This window comes from Hippoglossus hippoglossus, chromosome 1, assembly GCF_009819705.1.
Source record: "Hippoglossus hippoglossus isolate fHipHip1 chromosome 1, fHipHip1.pri, whole genome shotgun sequence".
In the NCBI taxonomy this organism is placed as follows: Eukaryota; Metazoa; Chordata; class Actinopteri; order Pleuronectiformes; family Pleuronectidae; genus Hippoglossus; species Hippoglossus hippoglossus.
The window spans coordinates 404,666-430,314 of NC_047151.1; the positions used below are offsets into that span (position 1 = coordinate 404,666).

The following is a 25,649-nucleotide window of genomic DNA, read 5'->3' on the forward strand; positions in this document are numbered from 1 at the left end:
CCCATGTGGAACTTATAAAGGATTATCTTAACTAACGCTGTTGGTTTTAATGTTAATGATAAAGTGGATCAGTAATCTGGCTTCAATTCACCACCTCACGTCTGCACCGTCATTTTCCCCGTCTCCAAAATGTTCTTACTTATGGGTCAGAGTTACCGTACAAGTGTGCACATTCTCCCGTCAAGTTTGTTTTTATAGATCCCAACGTTTGTGTAAGAAGTGGCATAAGCATTTTTCAGACACCGTTTTGTGCGTACGCAACGGTTATAAATGAGGCCCCAGATCTCTCTTAAATTATCATCACTATCTCTGGAAAGTGTCACATGGGTCAGAAACAGGTCAGGTGATTTTGAGCACTGACCTCACTTTCCAGAGCTACATCTACAGCATAATTAAAACTTGATTTTATCATTAAGAATTATTGCAAAAGTAAGGAGCTTTTTGTCCTAGGAAGACGCTGAAAAACTTGTCCATGCTTTTATATCCAGATGGGTAGACGACTGCAATACGCTACTCACAGGAACCTTTAAAAAGCATCTGGATCAGCTGCAGCTACTCCAGAATGCAGCTGCTAGAGTTTTAACAAGAAAAATGAAATATGACCATATAACACCTGTGCTGAAGTTGTTACACTGGCTTCCAGTAAATATTATAATTGATTTTAAAATTGTCATGCTCGTTTTTGTAGGACTCTACATGGTGTGGCACCTCAATATCGTACTCATATGCTTGTTAGCTCTGTAACACCTCAACCGCTTCAATCATCTGGAACAGGCCGCCTGGTTATTCCCCTGGTCTCAACAAAAACTGGTGAAAGTGCCTTAGCTTTTACGCTCCAAGCCGCTGGAACATCCTACCATATCATTCTCTCCACAGTCGCCATAGTGCTTGCTCATTGTGGTAGCTGTTGGGTTTTTCAAAAATTGATTGGTGCTATACAAATAAAATTGTATTGAATGGTGGCGCTATTACATTTGACAGGCCAATCCTCTCACAAAGTTTGTCTGATTGACTTGAAATTTCACACACAAGTCCAGCTCAATGTGTTGTACAAAAAGCCGTTTGGACCATAACTGTCTGCCATGATGGATTTTGCTTATTTGCATATATTTAAAAACTAATGTTTTTTTCAACCAATCAACACCAAATTCAATAATTAGCATTGTGAGACTGAGATACACATTCCTATTAAAAATGATCAGGATTGTTCAAAAATCATGCCCGTTATTAACCATAAACTTTTGCCAAGGGAGGGCTTAAAGGGAAAATGGCCCTAACTCTTTGTCCAATCATCGTGAAACTAATTAAATATGTTTATATCGTATTGTAAAATAGGGGTGCTGAAGCAATTTACCAAAACTACCAAAAACATTCCTATTGAGCTGCTTCCCCTTATTGAGCTACTTCTTCCTATTGAGCTGCTTCCTCTATTCAGCTACTTCCCACTATTGAATCGCTTCTTCCTATTGAGCTACTTCCTCTTATTCAGCTACTTCCCACTATTGAATCGCTTCTTCCAATTGGGCTACTTCCTCTTATATTAAGTGTGTGTGTGTGTGTGTGTGTGTGTGTGTCCTACTCTGTGTTTCATCAGATTCTGCCTTCACGGAGCCTATGTGTCCTACATCATCCCAACCTAGTTTCATGTAACATTTGACAATCTCACAAAAGTAATCACAAATGACAGCACCTAAAACATAAAAAACACCAACTAGTGTCTACCCATGCCTTCAACAAAAGACAGACTGATAAACAGATAGTGAGGTTTCACCTTAATTCACTGAGACTCCCTTTAGACCGAGAAGGAATGGGACAAGCTAGCAGGTCTTCCTTCCCTCTACCTCCCTCCCAGTGTGTGAATTCATATATTTGTAAGACTTCCTCTTTCACCTTCAAGCCAGGCGGCTGGGCTCACTTATTTCCAGTCAGGCAGCAGTGCGGACATCCTCATTCCAGGACCTACTCATTGCCCGTAGTCCCCACCGCCGGACGAGCGGCTGCTGAGGTCAGCCACGCCTGACTCCAGGACCACTGCAAGGTGGAGAGGTCGTCAGGGTCCTGACCACTTAAGCTGTGAGCATGGCTTTATCGACAGGGCGAATGCAGGGTGCTGGTTCTGAGGCTTTGTCCTGTGTACGGCTGGTGATTGGGTCTGTGTAAGTGGTGGGTGGGTCCGGGCCACAGTGTCTCTGCCGAAGGCGGCTCGTAACCCTCCTTTGAACCTCAATCTTCTCCAACGTGATTGGTTTCCCTTTCAGGGCTGCTATCCTCTGCAGGGAGGAGAGAACAAGACATTCCTTCACTTAGCTCAGACATATGCTATTTACTTGATACTACACTTCACTACCGTGATTGAAAACAACCACTCTTTCATGATTATCTCCCAGTTATTTGTTTGTTCTTACTAAATTCCCTTTTGAACAGAGGACTTTCTGTGTTGGTTTGAAATTAAAAAGACACACCCTTTTGTTTGGAAAATCCTAGTGTAAAGCAGCTGATGCAACTGTTCCCCTCCAGAATTGGTGCAACTGTTTGGAATAATAATTTGTCTGATATAATTCTTCCACAAGAAAGTTCTGTTATCTTTGTGAATATTAGAATTTATATCTAATCCTTCTCCATCACTGAATAATCAAGAATATATGAATATGCATGATTGTTTGATTCAAAAGTTGAAAAGTGAAGTTTCAATTTCAAATGATAGTTTGGCAGAGAGATGTGGCAGGTTACTTTATCTTATATATTTTCTTTTTAACATTGGTTATATAGAATATTTATCATGGTCAGACTTCTGAAATGAGCTGAACTGCGGCCCCCTGCTGGGACAAAGATAACTATGAGGCATCATTTGTGTGTCTCAGTCGGAAACTGGAGACTTCATAAAAACTGTGCTGCAGAAGATTAATTTATTTAAGCTTAGCTGTGGCTCAGGGCATAGAGCGGGTTGTCCACTAACCGGAAGGTCGTAGAACAATCACTGTCGCCCCCATTCCGCATCTTGAAGTGTACTTGAGCAAGATACTGAACCCCAAGTTGCCCCTATTGGTTGTGGCAGACAGTGTATGATTGATGCATGATGAGGAAGTGCTGCACATAGATGCGCTGCATGAATGTGTGTGAATGGGTGAATGGCAAAACTGAACTGTAAAGCACTTTGAGTGGTCATCATGAAAAAAGGAAAGCCACTGTATATATATACAGGTCATGATGACTCACTGAATGTAGTTGCAACAAATGGGATGCAGGGACATAAGAGTTTCATTGTGCAAAGAGGAAAATTATGATTTTGCTGAACACTGAAGTAGATCTCTTGTGTAGGTGTCTCTGTGTTTTGTATGCCTTGTCTGGAGCCCGGATGGTGGTGGTGGAAAGTTCCTCCTGGCGGTACCTCCTGGTGATTAGTCAGCTTCCTCCTCCAGCTGCTGGGACTCCTCCCTCATGGCAGACAGAAAGTCAGCAGGTGACTGGCGAGGAGGCATTGATTTCTCCACGTAGTTATAGAGACCTTTCCACATTCTAAAGACAGGAGAAAATAAGATTATAAACTCATAATAAGAAATATAATATAATACTTGTAATGTTTTTCTCTTACGATTTTCCCTCTTATTTGTAGACTATTTCTGACTGCACAGACAAACAGAGGCGCCTTCTCTTTTCATAAGAAGGATAAAGATGAATATTTAAAGTTTTTTGTTAAGTAAGTAATTTACATAATATTTACAGTCTTACATAAATAAAATATACACAATATATTGCTATACTATTACTATATTTTGGAATGAGAATAAATCCTCTTCTGAACTAAGAATACCATTATAACTATGTGTATGTGTCAGTATACCCGGTTCAATTCAATTTGTATAGCACTAAATAATAACGTACTTTATCTCAAGGCACTTTACATAGTAAAGTCTAAACCATAAAAATTATAGAGAAACTTATTAGTTCCCACAATGAGCAAGCACTTTGGCAAATGGAGAGAGAAAAAAAGCTTGTTGGGCGGCCAATCTGCCTCGACCGGTTGGGGCAAGAGAACAACAATGGAAGAGTATAGGTCAGTGGAAAATAGGGGAGAGAAGAGAGAGAAACAGGAACAATTTTGTAACCATTTGTGTTGCTAGCGGTTGTCAGTTGTTCACAGTGGCTGCTGATCAGCCTCAGCTCTGCAGCTACTCAAGTGTTTTTACACAGGGTTTATATTGAAAATGACCAAAAATGTGCGAGTGAGTGTGTGTGAGAGAGAGAGACTGACTACTGCATATCACCTTAAGTTCTTTATGTTCATTTTTAATATAACTACAGCCCTAGGGGGCCTGGGGCCTTAAGCCTTAAAGGGATAATTCACCAAATTCACTCATCATCTACTCACAACTATACCAATGGAGGCGTGGGTGAAGTGTTTGAGTCCACAAAACACTTTAGGAGTCTCAGGGGTAAACTTTTTTAGAGCAGAATCCAATACAATTGATGTAACTGGTGACCTTTCTTCAGACGTATAAAACAGAAAAAAAACATTAAATGCCTCCATACTGCTCCTGTGGTGTCATCCGAAGTGTCCGCAAGCCCGACATTCAAATTCGACTTGAAACAAGGTCATTTCCACCGTGTTTAAGCCTAAAAGTCCACCAGAAGTGGCTAAGCCAGTGGACATTATTTCAATTGTATTTCGCATTCTGCTGCAACAAAGTTTACCCCTGAGACTCCTAAAGTCTTTCTCGAAGAGAGAGATCCCTGCAAAATATTACATTTAATTAAATGGAAAAAAATAGGGTGGGGAGAAATGAGGGAAGAGAAGAGAGAGGGGGGGAGAGAGGAGGGAGACAAGAGAGAACCTGTTTACTGCTGTGACTCACTTGAAGCAGTAGGGGGCTGTGTTGGGTCTCAGGACACCCTGACCTTGGCTCAGCTCTGCCTTGTACAGGGGGTTGGTGTACTCGCCTCTGTCCTTCCACATGTGAGGCCACAAGGAGTGACTCCGCTCACGAAGCCTGCATTCAAACCACACACACACATACAATCCATTAATACAATCATTCAATCTAACCAGAGGTCAATGTTTCGAACCTTGCTCCTCCATGTCGAAGTGTTCTTGGGCAAGACACCGAACCCCAAGTTCACCCTGTGCCTTGTGTGATTTGTGATAGAGAAAGTGCTGCACATAGATGCAACTGTATGAATATGCATGTACTTGTAAATAGCTTGAGTGGTCTATAGGAGAACAAAAGTATAAATATAGACCATTTACAGCTGCCAAAGGGGACCCCCCTATATTTTCAGGGATTGTTGGTTGAGAGCTGACAAAACCTAGATTTGATCCACTAGGTAATCAGTCTATGTTCTTGAGAGCATCATCCAAGTAACTTCACTCAGCATTGCATTTCCCTTGGTTCAGAGACATTACACCTGCCTTAACATAGCAGTTGACATCTGCCTCTCTTAAATTGTGAATTGTCTGAATTCTGCACTGTTCTCATGGTGAGAAAAGCAAAAGACTTCAGTTAAAACTGTACCTACTTGGTTCCTCAGCGATCCACCCAGCAAGTTTGAACTCACCAAATGGGGCAAAATAAATACAGACAGACAGACATATATAAAAAAAAATGAAAAGGACCTAACCTTCACACCAATGTGCCACAGATTTACTGAGGACAGGGCAATTGTGATGGCAATGGCATCATTGGTCCTGTGTCACCAATAAGGTCACACTGTACTGTTTTGTTTGCAACCTTATTTAACTGCAATTGAATTGGATATTTTTTAGATGAAAATGCCTTGAAATTGGTCCAGAATATGGCTGCACAATATTAGGAAAAAATGTGATATGCGATATCATTGTTGAATATTGCGATGACGTTACAACGTGATAAATAATCAAATGCTTAAGTATACATTGATAACCCTTTGATACACAAGCTAAGCAAACCCCTTCTAATGCACATGGGTCAAAAATGACCCGTATTCATTTCCTATGTAACTTCATGGCTGAGTATTTCATTGCTATATCTTTTGAAATAAATTTATTTCATCATTTAATGGTAGTTTAAAGTATCCTTTAATTATCTTGTTTTTATTACCACAAATCATTATTAAAAATATTACTTTCTTACTTTAAGAACAATTTTTTTTTTGTATTACTACATCAAATTTACACACATTAGAAGGGTAGTGATACAAAAAATATTTTGATTCAAAAAGTAAGAAAGGAAAAATTTGTGATGATCAGACAAGTTTATTGAGGAATACCTTAAATACTGAATGACGAAAATAAACACTGGGTTGGGTCACTTTTGACCCATGTTGTATATTACATTACATTACATTACATTTAGCTGACGCTTTTATCCAAAGCGACTTACAATAACTGCATTCAACCATGAGGGTACAAACCCAGAACAACAAGAATCAAGAAAGTACTATTTCTTCGAGAAAGCCAAAACTACAAAGTGCTATGAGTAAGTGCCATTTAAGTGCGACTAAATTGTTAGTTTAAACTTTTATTCAAGGTATAGTCGGAAGAGGTGTGTTTTTAGTTTGCGGCGGATGATGTATAGACTTTCTGCTGTCCTGATGTCATTGGGGAGCTCATTCCACCATTTAGGAGCCAGGACAGCAAACAGTCGTGATTTTGTTGAGTGTTTAGCTCACAGTGAGGAGCAACAAGCCGATTGGCAGATGCAGAGCGGAGTGAACGGGCTGGGGTGTAAGGTTTGACCATGTCCTGGATGTAGACTGGACCCGATCCGTTCGCAGCACGGTACGCAAGTACTAATGTTTTGAAACAGATGCATGTATATCAAAGGTTTTAAGTCTTGCTTTGGTTTCACTGTTAACATAGACCCCATACAGTAAGTGGTCTATGCAGACGCTGAGAAAATAATGAAAAGCATTATTTCCATTCCAACAACATGGTGTTATTGACGTTTTTTTACCTGGCTACGGACACAGGAAGAAGGCGCACAGCCCGGCCACAGCACCACCAAGTTCGGGACAGACACCCAGGGAGCCTTGCACAGCCCCATTAAGTCCACTTACAGTGATCATTTGAGGTCTTTCCTTACATGTTTCGACTGTTAAAAGTAATATTTTAGCAGCTCTGTCCGTCATTTACTGCTCCTCTCTGTGTCTCTATCATTCACACTGCGCCAACTGCATCAAGCCAAACTGAATGCGCAGCCATCTCTTCCGGCTCTCCATAAATCATCTTAGTTTACAAATTCTGTTGTTTTTACCCAGTCTGAGTTGACACATGTGTCCGAGTGTGTGAATCAACTGCTCATAGTGATGAATTTGACCCGAGACAAACATGATCACTACAAGTTTCCATCGTAGAATTTAGTCGGGAAGAAGCGGAGCAAGATTTGACTTAGCTGGAACGCAATTCTCTGTTCTCTCTCTATTCTCTTCTTTCAATAATGACTAATTGAAGGAAAAACCTGTCAATGATCTGAACATCTTAAATTTATTATCTAGGGCAGCAGGGCTCCATCTGATTGGCCAAAAATATTGACAGGCAGAGCTTGGTGGTGTCATCCATGACAAGTCTACATTAAACTCTTCTGCGTAAGACATCAGCTGCTGCCTGAGTTTTCCTTTCACCAGCTTCCAGAAAACTTCCATCATACTAATGATGACCGATTTTCAGCGGTGGTTCACAGCGTTATGCTTATGCCCATGCCATCACCTCATGCACAAAGTGAAAGTGACAGGGGCGTGCTTAATGGCTCTCCTCCCGTGATGGGACACAGCGGCTCTCGCGTCAGGCATCCAGCTAGGTGTGGTGTCATCCCGGGCAACCATGACGACGGACAGTACTTCTGGCACTAAAACATTCCATGCACCTTCTTCAGGGTTGTCATGTTTTAGTGAAAACAGACAACTCCACCGTAGTGGTATACATCAACCGCCAAGGCGGCACTCGATCGCTGCAGTTGCACAAGATAGCTCTGAAGATAATCATGGGGAGCAGTACCAGACTCTCTCTCAGAGCGACACCTGTGCTGGAGAGCGGTTGTCCTCTAACCTCGGACCAGAAGGGTTGCGGTTCGATCCCAGTCTTCCCGATCTGCATGCCGAAATGTCCTTGGGCAAGACTTTGAGTGGTCAAGACTAGAAAAGCGCTATTTAAATACAGATCATTTACCATTTTAATCTACGGAGAGAGGTATCTACACCCCAAGTGGTGGAGCAGATCTGGTAGAGATAAATCATCGTATCAGGCCATCATGTGAAATACCAGTAGCGAGAGAAAATGTGTGTGTGTGTGTGTGCTCCCAGACAGTGCTCCGCCCCCAGCTACACACGCAGTGAGATCAGAGCTCCCCCTCTCAGCCTAATCTCCTTAGCTAGGGTGAGAGAGCAGCGTTTATCGCTAATCCTGCTAGCGCCGTGATGGCCGTAAAAACATTTGGTGGTGGAAATATTACAGATGCCGACAGGCGAGCCGTGGCATATGCAGAGATCTTCTGTTCCAGGCACATAAAGAGATCTACCAACCTCCCAGACAAAGTAGCTCTCTGGGCTTGGCCCGTGAAGAGTGAAACCTGTATAATGCAGGACTGCCGGTGCAGGTTATTAAAACCATCCAGAGTGTAAGAGCTTCTTCCATGTGCTCTTTACAGTGGCAAGTGGCAGGTATTTGAGGAGTGGTGTGATGCAGGACACACAATTCCTTATCAGTGATCGGTGGTGGATCTGTTGTGTTTCCTGCAGTAACAAGTAGAGAAAAGGAAGGCCTTTTCTACAGTCAAAGTGTACCTAGCAGCTATTTCAGCTTGTCATGTGGGTTTTGGAGAGGGCCCGTGCGGCAACATCCCTAAGTTGGCAGCTTCATGAAGGTCGCATGCCGCAAGCTCCCAGTATCCAGGCCCCTGGATCCTTTGTGGGATCTGTCTGTGGTGCTGAATACCCTCTCTGGGCACCCATTTGAGCAAATAGAGGAAATTAAGTTTATGTCACTAAAGAAAGTTTTGCTCTTGGCTTTGACTACTGCAAAACGGTGAGTGACCTACAGGCTTTGTCCAAATGCCCCCCGGAACTCTCCAAGGTCTGCTTCCGGCCCAACCCAGCTTTTGTGCCAAAAGTGTTGGAGTCAGCCTAAAGATGTTTCACAGTGGAGCTGGTGGTGTTTCACCTGCCTCCATTCTCCTCAGGGGAGGATAAGGAGCTTAATACACTGTGCCCAGTGTGGGTTCTGCATGTCTACATGAGTAGAACATCTGGGTTCAGGAAAGGTGATCAGTAGTTTGTGTCCTGTGCAACTCCCCATAAGGGTAAACCATTGTCCCGCCAGAGGCTGTCTCACTGGATTGTGAAGGCTAAATCTCTAAGGTATTTAGCCCCCCCTAAACGTTTAACGGCGTAGCCACCTTGTGGGTTCTGAACAGGGGAGTCTCCATACAGGACATATGTGCTGCGGCAAGCTGGGCTTCGCCTCACATTTTTTCAAGGTTTTACAGATTGGATGTCTCTGGGCCTTCCTAGCACAAGCAGTGCTAGAGGCAAACACATGGGGGTCCAGGTACTGTTTCTTTTACCCGGCTTAATATTGTGTACTGCTTCGGGAGACTTAAGCCATCCAGGAGTGGTCTATATCTCCCATAATGAAACACCGAACGATGGGTTACTTAACATAAGCCCTGGTTCTTTGATAACAGAGAGAGGTGTTTCACATCACGTGCCTCCTTGCAATGACATGGAAAGAAACAGTCTAGAATGATTCAAAGGAGCTGGCCGACTGTGATATTCGGAGGGGGTGGTCCCCTCACACAGGTCACCCTGTCTGTCAAGGACAGACGTGGTGTCATTGGAGCTTCGCTAGTTTGACATGCCAAGGCGATTTACCATAGTGAAGCACCTCACTCTGATATTAATGAACCGAGGATTACGTTAAGTAAACCGTTGTTTCTTGTGGTAAACATAATGTAACAATGAATTATCTACTCGTAGCCAACATGTTATTCATTGTGTAAACACTTAACAGCAAGCTACACAGATTAGAAATGTCACCATTACACATTAGGATTGTGGGTAGTGTAGTACTTCTCCTTGACATGAATAAAACATGTTTTTCTTAAAACTTAGGTATTTAAGGTATTTAATGTCGATATCATACAGGCTCTCTCATCAATTGTGGTAAGTCTACCGTGGAAGGTTATAGCTGAAAATCTTTAATTAGTAAATAAATAAGATTTTTAATCCATAACCACGCTGTTGAGCTCTATTTTAAAATATAGACAAGCTTCTTAGTCTATAGTGTCTACATCAGTCCTACCTCATATCCCTGCGCTCCCTCTGGCAGTTGCCCAGGAAGGTCCCGTACTGACAGGAGTACACATGTGAGTGTATGGCAATGAGGAAGTGTTCGTTGAACTCAAAGGCACATGGGAACTGTTCTGAAAGCTGCCACACACACTCCAGGAACTGGTCAATGACAGGGGATACCTCTTTGGGATCTCCGTCAAGGTGGGCGTACCTGCAGGACAGAGCGCTTACTTTACTGCACACCCCAACACGCTCTTCAAAACATCCTGTACGTTGACTTGTTATCTTTGATGTAAAGTATAACGTGTATATGTCTATAATAATAATAGTGATTTTCTACCTTAACAGACACTTTGCCTACAAGGGAAGCCTGTATAATTTGTGGTATAATTCATATTTGTATTTAAATGTTTATTGTTCTTATTATTTGTAATTTTTTGTTGAGATGTAATAACAGATTGATTTAGAGTCAGTAAAAAAAAACATACATATATTCAGCGCCCTTCACTTTGGGCACACTGTATTGCTATATTGTGAAAACTATTACCCATCAAGCTACACTCAATAAGCCCCCATGACGAAGTGTAAACCTGTTCTTAGAAAGGTGAACCGTTGCCTCAGTTTTCAGGTGGCATGAAGAAAGTTCTCGAGCAGGTTTTCTTCAGGGAACTGTGAGTGTCTCAGTCCTGACCCTCCCAGTGTCCCTGCTACAGAGAAGATCAGCAGTTTTTCTAGTAAAAAAGCCTTGAGGCAAAAAAAAAAAATCTATATTGCCTCCTAGTGGCTGGTTGTGATATATGCTATAAACCACACCTCCTCCATGTTAGCAGATGGGACATGGACAATTAAAACAAAAAGGATGACCCTGATAACAATTGTAACAAAACTGGAAGAAACTCAAAAGCAGAGAACACTCAGGAAGTCAAATGATAAGGCAAAATCAAGGTCTTTACTGAAATAGGCGAAGGTCATACACAGGCAAACGGTTCCAACAATACACAAGCATACAAATCCAAAGGGAGCAGGCAAAAATCCAAAAACTGATTGGTGATGAGGTTCAGGTGTGGTAAGTGCAGTAGTGGGAAACTGAACAATGGGAGGAAGAGAAGCTATAGTCCATTAACAGAGGGAAAATTTAAGTAAAATGAAGGAAGTGACAAACTAAAATGCATGAAAGTTAAAGGTCCAGTGTGTAAGATTGAGGTGAAAGGGATCTATTGGCAGAAATTGAATATAAAATAATCCTAGTGATGTTTTCACTAGTGTGTGATAATCTAAATTGTACAACTGGTTGTTTTCTTTACCTTAGAATGGCCAGTTTATATTCGAATACTTTAAACATTGTTTAAACATTGTTAAACCACTGGATCAGAAGATGAAAGACGGTCTTTGGCCGCATCATTGAGATTTTGACTTACCTAGATTTGTTGACTTAGAAATTAAAATCAACCTAAACCATTTTCTCTGTGTTTCTGACTTTCTCTCCCTGTCACACTGTCTTTTTCTTTCTGCTTTTCCAAACCGTGGCATCAGTCACAGACACTAACCTGAAATAAAGTTCAATTTCCTGTTCATTAAATGCCTAAAACATGTTTATTGTTGTCTAACAGTAAACATGTGACTTAAACTGGTGTTACGCATTGGAAAAATCGAAATGTAAAACCACAAACTCATCTAATAAGATCTTCTCTAAACGCAGACTGCAGACAACTGCAAAGAAAGCTGTGCATAGCAGCCTAGTGTTTGTCTTACAGGTACATCTGTAATCATAGCATGCATGGAAAATATGGAACTGCATGGTTCCACTGTTGAGAATAGGTTGGCCCTGTCTAAGAAAATTAAACACAGTTATTATAATTACATTGCTCTGCAGACAGTAACTGACCTGTGGGAGAACTTATGTCCAAAGGAAACCCAGTCTCTCTCTATCAGCACCTAGAAGGGAGGCAAACAGAAATCTACCTACAAATTCCACAAACGTCTATCTGTCTGTCTGTCTGTCTGTGGAACGCATATCTCTAATCCACTTCTCACTTGGCATGTGTATTCTTTGTGGTCATAGGAGTGCAGTGCAGATTTTGTTGTGATTTGGACACAATTTATAAAAAATTGTTAAACTAGCGCTCAGTGCACTTTAACGATCAGTGCATGTGTGTTGGTGGGGAGGGGTGTGTGACTGAAGTATGAATTAATAAGTCAAAGAGGGAAGGAAGGATAAAGACTTTTTACACAGCTGGCTTAAGGCAGGAACAACTTTATTTCACTTCCCTCTGTATAAAAGTTATGAACATGGAATGGGCGCCAATGTTGTTTCACTGCACAGCCGACAATTGAGGGAATAAAAGAGCTGACTTTCACTTTGACACGTAAACTTAGGGAGCTGAGTCTTGAACCAGCAACTTTCCACTAACTCTATATATATTTAAACATTAGTGATGCGCGGACTGAAGTTTTACCAACGGACTGGCGGTTAATCCGCGGGTCGGGTTTGTAGGGTCGTAAAAATGTCTGATGAATAGCGAAATGGTTCAGGTGGGTTAAAAAGGCATCATGACGCACAGAAAAAGGTACATATGGGTACAGTGTGGATCAAACTAAAGCCCATTATAGAGGCTACATCACGTGATTTAGTTAAATGTTTCATCTCTCATCCAAGAGGCTTCTTCAGTTCAGTTTGCCAGGTCTTGTTAGTAAAGAACAGATTCATATCTCGTGGCCCCTAGTTATTTATCCCGTTCCAAGGATTAATAAGTCGTGGCCATGCAACATTTTTTTCCAGGAATGTCGCCAGAGGGGCTCTGTGATTATGCATATACCCTGTTACAATTTCAGTTTTCCAAAAAACTAAATGAATGTGAATTTAAATTCAAAACCAGCCTTCTTAAGTGTAATATGTTACCATTTTATCACCAGTAGAGGTGGAGTGGAATTTTCTTTCCGGATTGGAAGAAAATTGGAGAAAATTATTATTTCGGGTGGATGATGGGTGGATTAGTCAAGCATACATGCGTGTGTGTATTATGTACATGTGTGTGTTACCATGAGCCCTTTGATGGTTCTGTAGTATGGGTCCAGCAGTATACTTGCTACAGAGCAGGCCTGGGCTGTCCTGTCCCAGCCATCTGAACAGTGGACCAACACACTGACCTCCTTCATCAGCCACCGCCTAGAGAGGGAGACAGAGAGAGAGAGAATATATAGACAGAGAGAGAGACAGAGAGAGAGAGAGAGAGAGAGAGACAGAGAGAGAGACAGAGAGAGAGAGAGAGAGAGAGACAGAGAGAGATAGATAGATAGATAGATAGATATAGATAGATAGAGACTGAGATTAATGATTAATGATGTTCCTGGCAAGTTAAAGAATCTTCGCCTTTTGAATTTGTCAACAATTGCTTACATGATCAAGTTCAAACTTGAAAGGTTTGTTAAAGAAGACCTGGAGTAGAGTAGTGTTGACTTTGACGTGTTTGTAAAGAGACAGGAGCCCCAAGGATTGTTTTAGACAGCTGAATAGATGCAGACTATTGCATCTATTCAGATGTAGCTTTTTGTCTTTTTATTCGATTAATCGGAAAGTTATCAACAGGTTAATCGATTATCAAAATAATCGTTAGTTGCAGCTGTCCCCTGGATTACACTCCAGGATTCCGAAGGAGTGGGTGTGGAACAAATCCGTGCCTTGGGTATGGCTCCAAGCCTGGGCCAGGGGTCCTCCACAAGAGACGAGCTGACCATCGGCAGCTCCGGCTTTGTAGATACAGAGGGACCAAGCCCGGGAAAGCGTGGTGTTGTTGTCGGGAATTCAGGAGACCAAGACCATTGAGACCAAGATTTGCTCATCGTTCTGGATCTGGTATAGGTTGGAAATCCGACCTTCAAGTTCAGCGATTTTTTTACTCAGCCGAAGGCATCCAGTGCAGTCTGGAGGAGAGGTCAGTGGTGGCATTGATGTGTGTTGTAACTGAAACCTTTTGTGATGATTGAGTTGGCACTTGGTTGGGTTGAGCAGTTGTGGCACGGATCCAACAACTGGACCTGCTGTTCAGGCTGTCATCCTCTGGTAGCGTACCCATGTCTGTGGTTGCGGTTAACGTCAATTCCTTAGATCTTCACAAGTCAAGTTGATCAGTTGAGCAGTTTTCAGGAAAGTGGAAGGGCATTTATAGTTCAATAATCCCAATCAGACAGTTCCAGTTTTTAAAATGTGGTGTGTGTTTGTGCTTGTGTGTGATTATGTCTGACTATGTACACACCCTGGCAATGAAGACTCCAGCATCCAGTATGGCTTTAATGTGTTTGAGCCAACCCGAGTTCTCCAAACCCCACAGGAAGTCAGTCATTGATGGAGATCGCATTTCGCCCACTGTATGAAAGAAAGAGAGAGAGGTTAACAAACAAACAAACACACAGGAACATGAACACAACAATATATTATCAAAGGAAGTCTGTGCATTTACTCTTCTTAACTCTGCTGTTTCCCTGTCTCCATATTACACTGCAGCTTTATATTATTTCCTCAACACACACACACACACACACACACACACACACACACACACACACACACACACACACACACACACACACACACACACACACACACACACACACACACACACACACACACACACACACAAACACAAACACAAACACAAACACAAACTTCTCCTTACCGTCAATGATTTTCTGCTGGCTACTCCTCATCACGTGAATGTTTTCAATGCCGACGAACTGCAGCTTGATGTTGGTGTAGTGGTCCTCGTTCTCGTAGCCTTTACCTGCTGCTCTATTTGCCATTGCATTAAGCTGGCACACACACACACACATGCACAAAAAATAGAGTACTGAATATGGTATGAATATGTAATATATATATATATATTATTAAGGTAGAGCAGGTCGTCCTCAACAAGAAGGTTGTTGGTTCGGATAAATGGACTGAATAAATGTGGGAGGTGTTACCTTGGGCCTGTATCCACAACATAGATGTAGTCACTACCAGGGTTGGACTTCATAACAGCCTGAAGCATCATCTCATCTTCCTGACAACGTCCACTGAAGCCTGACAGTGGTTGACTGCACCGGCACACTGCTGCCTTTAGGGCGACATATTATCCACATCATTGTTATCATCATTATGATTACAATCATAATATTCCTTTTATGTGTGTGTGTGTGTTCCTGTACTTATATCTTTGTGAGGACCATTTTAAGCATAGACCCTACAGAGTGAGAACATTTTTGGTAAGTGATGACATTTTGATCGATTCTCACTTTTTCAATGGGCTGTGTAAGGCATTTAGTTTGGATATTAATGTTAGGGTAAGGGGTTAGGGAATGTATTTTGTCGAGTGTTCTCACTAAGATAGAAGAACAAACGTGTGTGTGTCACACTGACCAGTGTATCCTGGTGGAAGTAGGACAGAGAAGGAAATCGTCCTCTTACTTCTGAACCTTGAGCTTCCCACGATGATGGCGGGTGTTGCCGACTTTGGAACAAAGAGCTCTGAGGGATATGTATCACACACCTGGGGGTGAGGGGCAAATATTTTACCATCAAGGAAACAATAATTTACAGATGATGAGACCTTTTATTGTAGACTTAGGTCCTGTCCACCTTGTATGGACAAGCATGGGTTGGTCCATTTACAATATTTTTATGCCTTACAAAGTTTGTTTGTGGAACTCAACAAGATTAAGGGTTTCTACTGAAGAATATATATATATATATATATATATCACAAATATAAAAGGCACAAATATATATATCCCAAATATAAAGGCAGTTGTGGCTCAGGAGGTAAAGAGGGTTGGATGGCTTCACTGAGGAGAAGAGAGAAGAGGAGGGAGTAGGCAGGCAGGAGGCAGAGGATCTGTGAGGGAGAGATGAGGGGGAGTTCCTGGAGCTGCAGCAGTGAGGAGAGTACTGAACCACTGGGACCAAAGGGACCAGACTAAAGCTACACAGATTGTGTTTTTATTATATTCCTACATGCTCTGCATGATATCAACAAGAACAATACAACACAAAGTGTTTTTATACTGCAGCACTGGTGTTCACTTCTTACTGAGTAATGTAACTGTAACATTAGCTGTGCAGTGCACGTCAGTTACTGACTGTAAATGTCAGACACACCACCGAACAATAATTAAATGAATACTGTATAGGAAAAGTGTGTTACAATAATATTTTGACTTGTAAACCGTTTGTTGTTTTACATATTTGGAATTTAAAAACATCTCCCCTACAACCCCTAATCACTGCCATTATCATAGTCAACATAATAGTGCTAATAATAAAGCCTGTGTTTGTCCTTTGTTTATGTGTTCAGACACTCATTCTTATCTATGACCTTGCAAATGTCCCAGGTACAAAGCATATTCACTGTACTTAGCAGAAGAAATACTGCCAGTAAACTAAAACAGACCATAGAGTCAAATAGAATAAGGGCTTTAGTAGAGGTAGAACTTTGGCCCCACTCTGTCTTTATAATCATTAATATAATCTCCCTGCATAAACCTACACCTTATCTCTTTAAAAATATCACATCTACTTAACTGACTTATCCCAATTAGACTGACCCTGTATTCACTGTTGGCTGCTGTGGTGACCCACAGATTATTAGGAACTCCCATCCGCTTGTAGTCGACCACAAGATCTACGAAAGTCCAGGACTCTTCTCTCTCCTCTTTGTTCAAATTGGGATTGAAGGACAGGCAGTACAGCTCATTGTACTTCTCTGAGAGAGGAGAGGAGAGTCATTTTAAAATAATATTTAAAAAAACAACACCTTTGTTCAACTCACTCATTTACACAATACACATTAACCCACTTACACACACAAATACATACACACACCTGGTCGTGACAACCTGACCAATGAGGCATGAACATCCAAACCGTCTCTCTCTTGTGGGATGAGGATCTGGAAGACCCGGAAGTCCTTGCAACGTAGGATCAGCTGACTTCCTGCAGGGGTGGTGGGCAGCCTCTCCACACTGCTCACCATGCTGTGCAACACCTGAAACACACCAGGGGACTGTGTAAACAGATATAGGTCCCCACCACATGAACAATACTATTATATAAAAACCATCAATCCCTGCAGGAGTGGCTTAGATGCAGTCATTCAAAAACAACATATTCCACTAAATAAAGTAAATTTTTACAATTTAAAATATGTAACATAAATTAAGGATTAAATACATTTTGAATCAAGGTCTCGCCTATTTTCTCCACAATCTGCACGGTTCACAGCTGAATAGATGGTGAAAATGATCTTTCGCCAGTTTTAATATGTCACAAACATAAATATTTGCAACACTTCCTCTACCACTTTTAAAGTAAAAGCACTCCAGCGTTTCTGCTGTTTTTCTGGTTTTGTTTTAACAAGATTTTTTGTGTTATCGCAGGATCGGAAGATGCACAGTTTCATAGCGTAGTTTCCTGGCAAGTAGTTGCGTATATAGATGTACTTTTATTCAAGGAAATACAGTGATCACACCTAAAACCCAACATTGCAGATCCACTGCCTATGTGAACAACAGACAATTCGACAACGCAGCAGATCCACAGAGCAGCCAGTGTGGCCCGGGCTTCCCTGTAGGAAAATCATTGCATCAGCTCAGCTGAGTGTAAAATGTAGAAATCATAGACACGGAAAAGTAGTGAGAAGTTAGTGACCCAATGTAACAGAGTAGAAGTAACCTTTTTTCATCATAAATGTAACTGAGTAGGAGTAAAAAGTATTCTGCAAAACTACTGTCAGAAGTACAATTTATTGAAAAAAACTACTTAAGTACATGTAACTTAGTAAATGTTATACATTACTACCCACCTCTGACAAAAATACACATGTTCTAATATTCTCAGATGAAAAAACTTAACCTAAATTTAAGAGGTGCACATAAACAAAAATATCACATTATTGTGTAATCTGTCTTGTGATCTAAAATATTCAGGAAGAAGTGTCGACATTGGTTTGTGGGGAAGCTCTTGGGCTTTTCTAATGGGCAGTAAAGGCCATGTGTTGAAGAAGACAAAGAAGAAGTAGACGGTTACTCTAGCTGCGATTTCTTTTTTTAACATAAGCTGATGGAAATTTGTCTTCTCTGTTTCTGCAAATCCAATATAGACAGTGGATGCCTGTTGGCTGAAATCTTACACCCTTGGATGCCTTTTTTATCCAGTCAATGTTTCGGTCAAATGGTTGGTAAAAACTGTGCAATTTTTTGCTTTCGCCAAAATAAAATAAATATATTTGACTGCAGCTCGTTCAACGTTCAAATATGGACAGCTTGGGAAGAAAGTCTAGCAGGGTCAGAAATTTAGGATGACCATCTCACCATGTCACTAAGATAGAGATGATAGGTCTGGGATGCTTGCTTGAATTTTATTTGTTTATTTTATTCACAAATCACAATTTCTCTCATTGGGCTTAACAAGGTGCCACATCCTCTGCTCTTAACCCCTTAACAAGAAATGAAAAACTACCAAAAAACCATTTTAAACAGGGTAAAAAACTTAGAAACCTCAGAGAGAGCCACATGTGAGTGATCCCTCTCCCTGGACGGACAGATATGCAATAGATGCAACGTGTAAATGAGAACATCAGCAAAATAACAGTATTTACAACATTTATTGGAAGAAAACAGTTTGTAACATAATGAAAAGTAAACAAATTGAGGATTTATTGCTATTATTATTAAAATGTATATAATTATTATATTCTTTAAGGAACGGAACACAGATCAGAGAGGAGGGCACAGAGAGATTAATCCCAAGAAAACTTAAATAATCAAGTGCACAGGGACCAAACTCAGAAAAAATCAAAAGGGGCATTACAAAGCTATGATAATATAACAAAAAAGAGATGACTTTTTCTCAACAGTTACTACTTGTTTACAACAAGACTGCTTGATATACAATATGCATCTTCAAATATTCCAAGATTACTGGCAATATCTCCTCGATTTAAATTGTCATTGCTGCTCCCTTCATCTCTATCAGACATTTTCTTATGTATAAATACTTTTCACACTGACACACCTTTCCATTATGCTAGTAACTGTTTCTTCTAATCAATGTTGTAAATATTGTAATTTTGTTGATGTGTTCAGCTTCAGGGATCCCTCACATGTGGCTCTCTCTGAGGTTTCTACGTTTTCTTTAGTAGTTTTTCCTTACTCTTGTTGAGGGCTTAGAACAGGGGATGTCACACCTTGTTAAGCCCAATTGTAGACAAATTGTAATTTGTGAATATGGGCTATACAAATTGATTGATTGACAATCAACATCTAATGACCAACAATTTTTTTTCCATACACATAAATACCATTATAGCAAAGATGTGATTCTTCATTGGTTACTACTACAGAGGCACCGATAGATGACATACACTGAGAAGTGTCATTCAGAGTACATACTTTAACCCTGGTGTTGTAATAATGCTTATTGGAACCATGTTGCACAGTTTAGTTTGCAATAAACATATAGAACTGCTGAAAACTCTGCAGAGGGCCTAACAAAGGTATATATTTATGTCTGCACTAAATCAGTTTTACATTTACTACAGTTGCTGTGGGAGCCTCTGGAGACTGCACATTCAAAAAGTTATTTATTTCTGTTCTTTATAACATGATTCACCACTTTATCTCCAAATATGCAAGTAATTTTTTTCTTGGTGATTGCATGAATACAGGAATAATCAAATGCAGGTTACTGAATACAGTATGACAATCTATGTAGAGTAAGACATTGTGGCATGGGGGAAGTATGGAATCTCACTCATTTGATATTTCACCCAGGCAGTGACATGATGATATAACAAGGAAAAAAAAACATACTCTTCTATCCTATTATTACAGAAGTAAACAAAATGTTAAAGGTAGTTCTTGTGGTCCAGAGGTGAAGTGCCTTGTTTCCAGCTTACCCACGTCTCCTTGCGTGTCTCAGGTTGTTCTCTACAAAGATGGTGTGCGTGGCAGAAAGGTAAAGAGTCCCGATGCTGGCCTTTCTCTGGCCTGACGCTCGGTCTATGAGATGCACATTCTCCACCTAACAGGGACACACACATACACATGGGCTAAGTACCAGGGATGGAATGACACACACATTTAAAATGGGTGGCATGTCTGAAACAGATTATTATATTGTGATAACAGCTCAGTCTCTCCTGGCGTGACTCTACTGGTTACAGGTTACTTAATGACAGTTTGTGTAAATACACATTAATGCTTTTGTTTGGAGTGCCTGCTTGTATCTGCTGGTATGTAACGACAAACAAACATGCCCCTGTCAACTGTTGTCATGAATGACCTATTGGATACTGTTAATGTAATGTGAGTATCCTAATCAAGCTATATCTATCAGCTAATGTATATCCTGAGGAGGGTGAGGCCTTTGCCTGGCTGGCACACCGGAGGAAGATGGTGGTTAGCAGGACAATGCAACATCATGATTGGACAGATGTGTAGAACATATAAACAATATTTATATTAATAAGAACAATACAAACGTAAAAATCCTGCGTCTATGGCAGAAGGAATAAATTAACTTAAAGCCACATGCACCAGGTGTGTTCACGGCTACGTGAGGGATAAAGTGGAAGAGGTTTTTATTTCCGTGGACACGGGGGGTAACTATGAGCTAATCTGTTAAATGTGTCTGAAGAATGTATCGATACACAATGTGTTTTTATTATCATGTCACATGTCAGAGTGATCAAAGACCGTGCAGGTTTCACATGCACAGACAGACGTCAGTTTTCAGGGGATGACTCCTCATAGACACTGATTAATAGCGGAGGTATGTAACCGAGGCAGATGGAGGAGAAGCCCAGCAGCAGTAGCGAAGATAAAAGACAAGCGACAGAAAGTCATTGGTGCTGAAATAAGTGTTGGTACCTTGGCGTCCGGATGTGCTCCATCACTGACAACCAAATGGTGGACGATGGAAAAGGAGTAGTGCGATCGGAGTCAGTCGCGTCTTGCAGCTTTAATCGTCAGTGCTTACATTCCTCGTTTCACGTCACCAGGCGAGCTGTGTTCTCCGTCGCTAAGCCATGAAATAATGTCCATGATGTCCTTATTGGTTTGTGCGGTTACTAGACTGGAATACATCACCTCCTCGCACATCTGATGGTGACCAGATCCCGCTGCCTCTGCCTCGGTACAGCTGTGTGCTGCACTACTGTCACTTCAACCATAATAAAACACCCAACATCCGGTTATACCTTTCAAAATAAAATTCAACTTTTATTAGCAGAAGCATATTCATAAATCGCTAGTAACCATATCAGTATCAGGCGTGCCATTCCTATCATTACATACTGCATGTTGTTTCAGTGTTTATCTGTCTGAAAACCGTGCTTTATTTTTAAATCATGACTGAGTGTTCAATACAATGACACCCACCAGGACAGTGCTCAGGAGTCCATCACTGCTGGGCCGTTTCTAGCTTTTTTGGGGGCCCTATGCAAAATCTGGTTTGTGAGTCCACCTCCCTAATTTCAAGCACTAAAAAATATACAATAAACCAGCAACATGCTACATATCAAATGAGACTTTAAATAACACACAATCGATTGCAAAGCCTTCTATCAATAAAGTTTGATGTAGTATGTCTAAACATTAGTTATGTTAGCATCTTCCCATACCCAACTGGTGTTAAAACATTAAGTCTTTTTGAAAACCAATCATCACAATTAATGTTACATGTGTAGAGTAGTCCAACAGAGTTACTGTGTGTTAAATCGTACAGTACTGAAGATTAGCTCTCTAAGATTGGCTAGTTAACATCAGTCATCTCAGGCCACCGTCTTCTTGTTCATATCAGATATATCTATCTTCTCATAGATAGTCTAGCTGCAAGTTGTTATTATTAACCAACACTATATAGAAACAAAATTTTACCACTCTCTTTGACTGTCCATTCACTTCCTTTTTGTTTCCCCTTTTGCCTGTTGATAATTACAATGGGAGTAAAAAAGGTGGCGTAATGGCCAAATGTTACAACCTGCATAAAAAAAGAAAGCAGGCTATAGGAAACCCAACAGACAGACTGTCTGTAAACGTGTGATACAATGCAATATTTAAAATAATTAGGCCTTTTTTTCTATCATCCCACTTAGCTTTACTTCAGAATGTATACTGCTATTATATATATTATATTTGAATCCTACACTGACATCTTTGTCAACTACAACTAAAATTTTAAAAGGGCAACTTGTTGTGCCCACCAATTTAAGCTTTTTTAAACAAATCACATCTTATCATTTCTGGTTCTGTTCTCATGTATTAATTGCTATCTTCATCTTTATTGAAAATCAAGAATGTCAAAAAGATACAGTCGGAGACAATCACCTTTTATATCAAGACACCTGCAGTGTTTTTGAGACAGCGATGGAAGGAGAAGAGGCAGAGAGGGGAAATTAACCAGCTCTACCTATGCATCTGAACCTCTGCAGGAACCTCAGATATTTCCCACTCATCCAACACTGCATAATCTAAAACACACTATTCAACATTTACATAGATTAGTGATGTGCATAAAACCAAACAAAAATCTTTGACATTCCTTCAGTTTTATGGTGCAAGCATGTCAGTAACTCACTTGCTTAACACTAGATATTTACAATCAGAAGCATTTTAAAATTCACAGGAAAACCTAGCATGTCCACATTACTGTGAGCAGATGGCTTCTTTTCTTCTGGTTTCTTCAGCATAAACATTCCCGTTTCCTCGTCAACTACATGGGTGACTCAAATTCAGACAGTGCCCTCTAATGGTGTTAATAAGAATACCCAGCTACAGATTGTTTATTTCATTTGTTCACCGTTGCCTTTCTCGGCTTCAACTCCTGTCTTCGGCTTCATTATCAAATTACACTGGTATCTTTGCCCCTTTCTTTTTTAGTCGAAAACCTCCTTCTCTGGTTCCCCCTAGACTCTTGCAGCCAATAACAGGGAGGGGGACACGCGCTGCCTAGCAATAGCCAATCCAGTTAGTTGGGCCGGTCAGTTCAGGCTACTCCTACTTTTTGGAGGTGGAGGGTGACCCTGAGGGTAAGATTACCTGGCAGCCTCAGCGTGCAAACACACACACACACACACACACACACACACACACACACACACACACACACACACACACACACACACACACACACACACACCTTCCTCAACGACAAGTGCGGGAGGGGATTGTTCACACACTCACAGAGGAGCTGTGAAGGAAAATGTACGTGTGTGTGTCCATTGAGGAAATGTCTTTTCTCTTTTCTCAAAGTCAGAAACAGCAGTGTATAATGTTACACACACAGACACACACAGACACACACACACATACACAAACACACACACTATTCTTTCTTACTGAAGCACTGAGCAGCATGTTCATGTTTCAGAACCAAAAAGGGAGGTGTATCCCTCCTTTTTCTCTCCCTCCCTCTCCTGTCTCCTCCCTCCTTTCAGCCACCGTCACTGCATGCGCAGTCTTTCCTTGCCTGTGTGCTCACACACACTTAGACACAGCCGTGATGGAATAAAATAAGAGGCAAGGAGTGTTATGTAGTGCAGCTAGGGATGTTTGTTTGTCCGTGCATGTGTGTGTGAGGAGGAGGAGGATTGTGTGTCAGGACTGACAGCTGAATGTATGTCTGTTTGAAGTGAGGAGTCCATTCGAGCTGAACAGGCTTCCAGGATTTTTTGCTGGACGTGTTTTGCAGCAGTGCATTCCAGAAAGAGGGAAACAGACAAGTAAGATTTATCTATGGCACCAGATTTATACCAGATCAGCACATTCATGAGTGAGCATTCTGGAACATACATTATTTCTTCTGTAAAGTAAATGGTCTCTGCCCTTTGAGATGTTTGACTTCTTTGCCAAACAAGTCAGTCATTACAAACTAAATTGTGTAATGGTTGATCTTTTCCAGCCAATTGACTTCAATGACTCTACTTAGCAAATTTTCTGTACAGTAAATAGTATAGTTATAACTATTATCTTGTAGTAAATGCTTATTTTGTCAGTGTCTCTTCATTTGGAAGTCATTTCCTGTTTCTTTTTTTTTACTTTTACTGTTACTGTACAGTCCAAGACAAATTCCCACACATTTTTGGCCATGAGAAGAGGTTTTAAGTTGGGGATGCTGAAGTGGGAGGAGCATTTTGCGTGTGTCAGCGCTTATTTCAATGAAAAAAATCATAATGGGTGTCTCTCCATACAAATACAACATAGGCCCACAGCAATGCCAAAAACACAACAAATACCAAAAAAGCAGTAGCAATGTCCATACAACAGAAACTCAGTGAAACAAATGCTATTGAACAATAATAGCTATTTTTTGCACCTGTATATAGATATATATAATGGAGAGAGGAGCCTCTTACAATTTCATTGTAACTGAGTATGATGCCAATATAAAAACCTTGAAAGTGGAATCTTAACTGCTCAGCAGCGACTAATATCCAAATATGCAAAGTTTTTGTGATGATTATCAGGTATTGACAGTTGATCATTAAACTGCTGGGTGGTAGCTTATAACAAACCAAATATGTTTACCTTGAGTTGCAAGGCAGGTGCTCCAGTAGTTATAACAGTTCAAATGTGGCCTTACGCTCAGGGGTTGTGGAAATTAGGAGTCTCTTCTCTCGTCGCCAAATCACTATTGCTGCATTGTGCGCCACTGACTCTGGCTCCGTGGTTTGGCAAAAGCGAGCCGGGTTCTCCTCACATTTGGAGCGGTGCTGGGCATTTTCAAACCTGTTTGCAAGGCACAGGTTTCAACCTGGCAGATCATCTCATCCACAGCCTGCATCATCCCGGAGTTTTGGCTATGCATTCTGTGAGCACACTTACGTATTCAAGCGAGCGAACCAAGGGTACTTGATTTGGATCTCTGCAGGCTCTTGGCAACTGATTCGCAGGGCTAAAAAATTGCTAGTGTCACAATTCAGCTCATTCAGCTTCATTCATCATTCAGTTCACCTGTCACTCACCCCACCTGCCGGTCACTCAGCCTGTCAGTCCCGCACATCTCATCACTCCAACTACAGTCACCTGCGCACATACCTGCTCCTCATCAGTATCAAGCCACTATTTAAGCCCCAGTCACTCACACACACAGTCATTGCCAGATTGTTCTTTGCCATGCAGGACTCTCCAGTGTTCTTCTCGGAGTGATCACCCATTGGCGACCCTGCCTATACCTGCCTTGCCTAAATCCTGAAAAACAACTCAGCCTTCTGTCCCTGACAACGAGATCTGCTTCAGCGATTCTTGTTTCTGCCTGTGTGTTTTCACTTGGAGACACTCCACTATGAGTGTTTCTACTCCTCAACCTGCACTCGCCTGTGGTAAAGATCACAGACACATCTGTGTGACTTTCT

The 25,649-nt window shown here is 41.1% G+C and overlaps 1 pseudogene; it reads right to left on the minus strand.

Moving 5' to 3' along the window:
• Positions 1-1,291: 1,291 nt before the first annotated feature.
• LOC117770945 lies at positions 1,292-25,081 on the minus strand (annotated as a pseudogene).
• Positions 25,082-25,649: the final 568 nt, after the last annotated feature.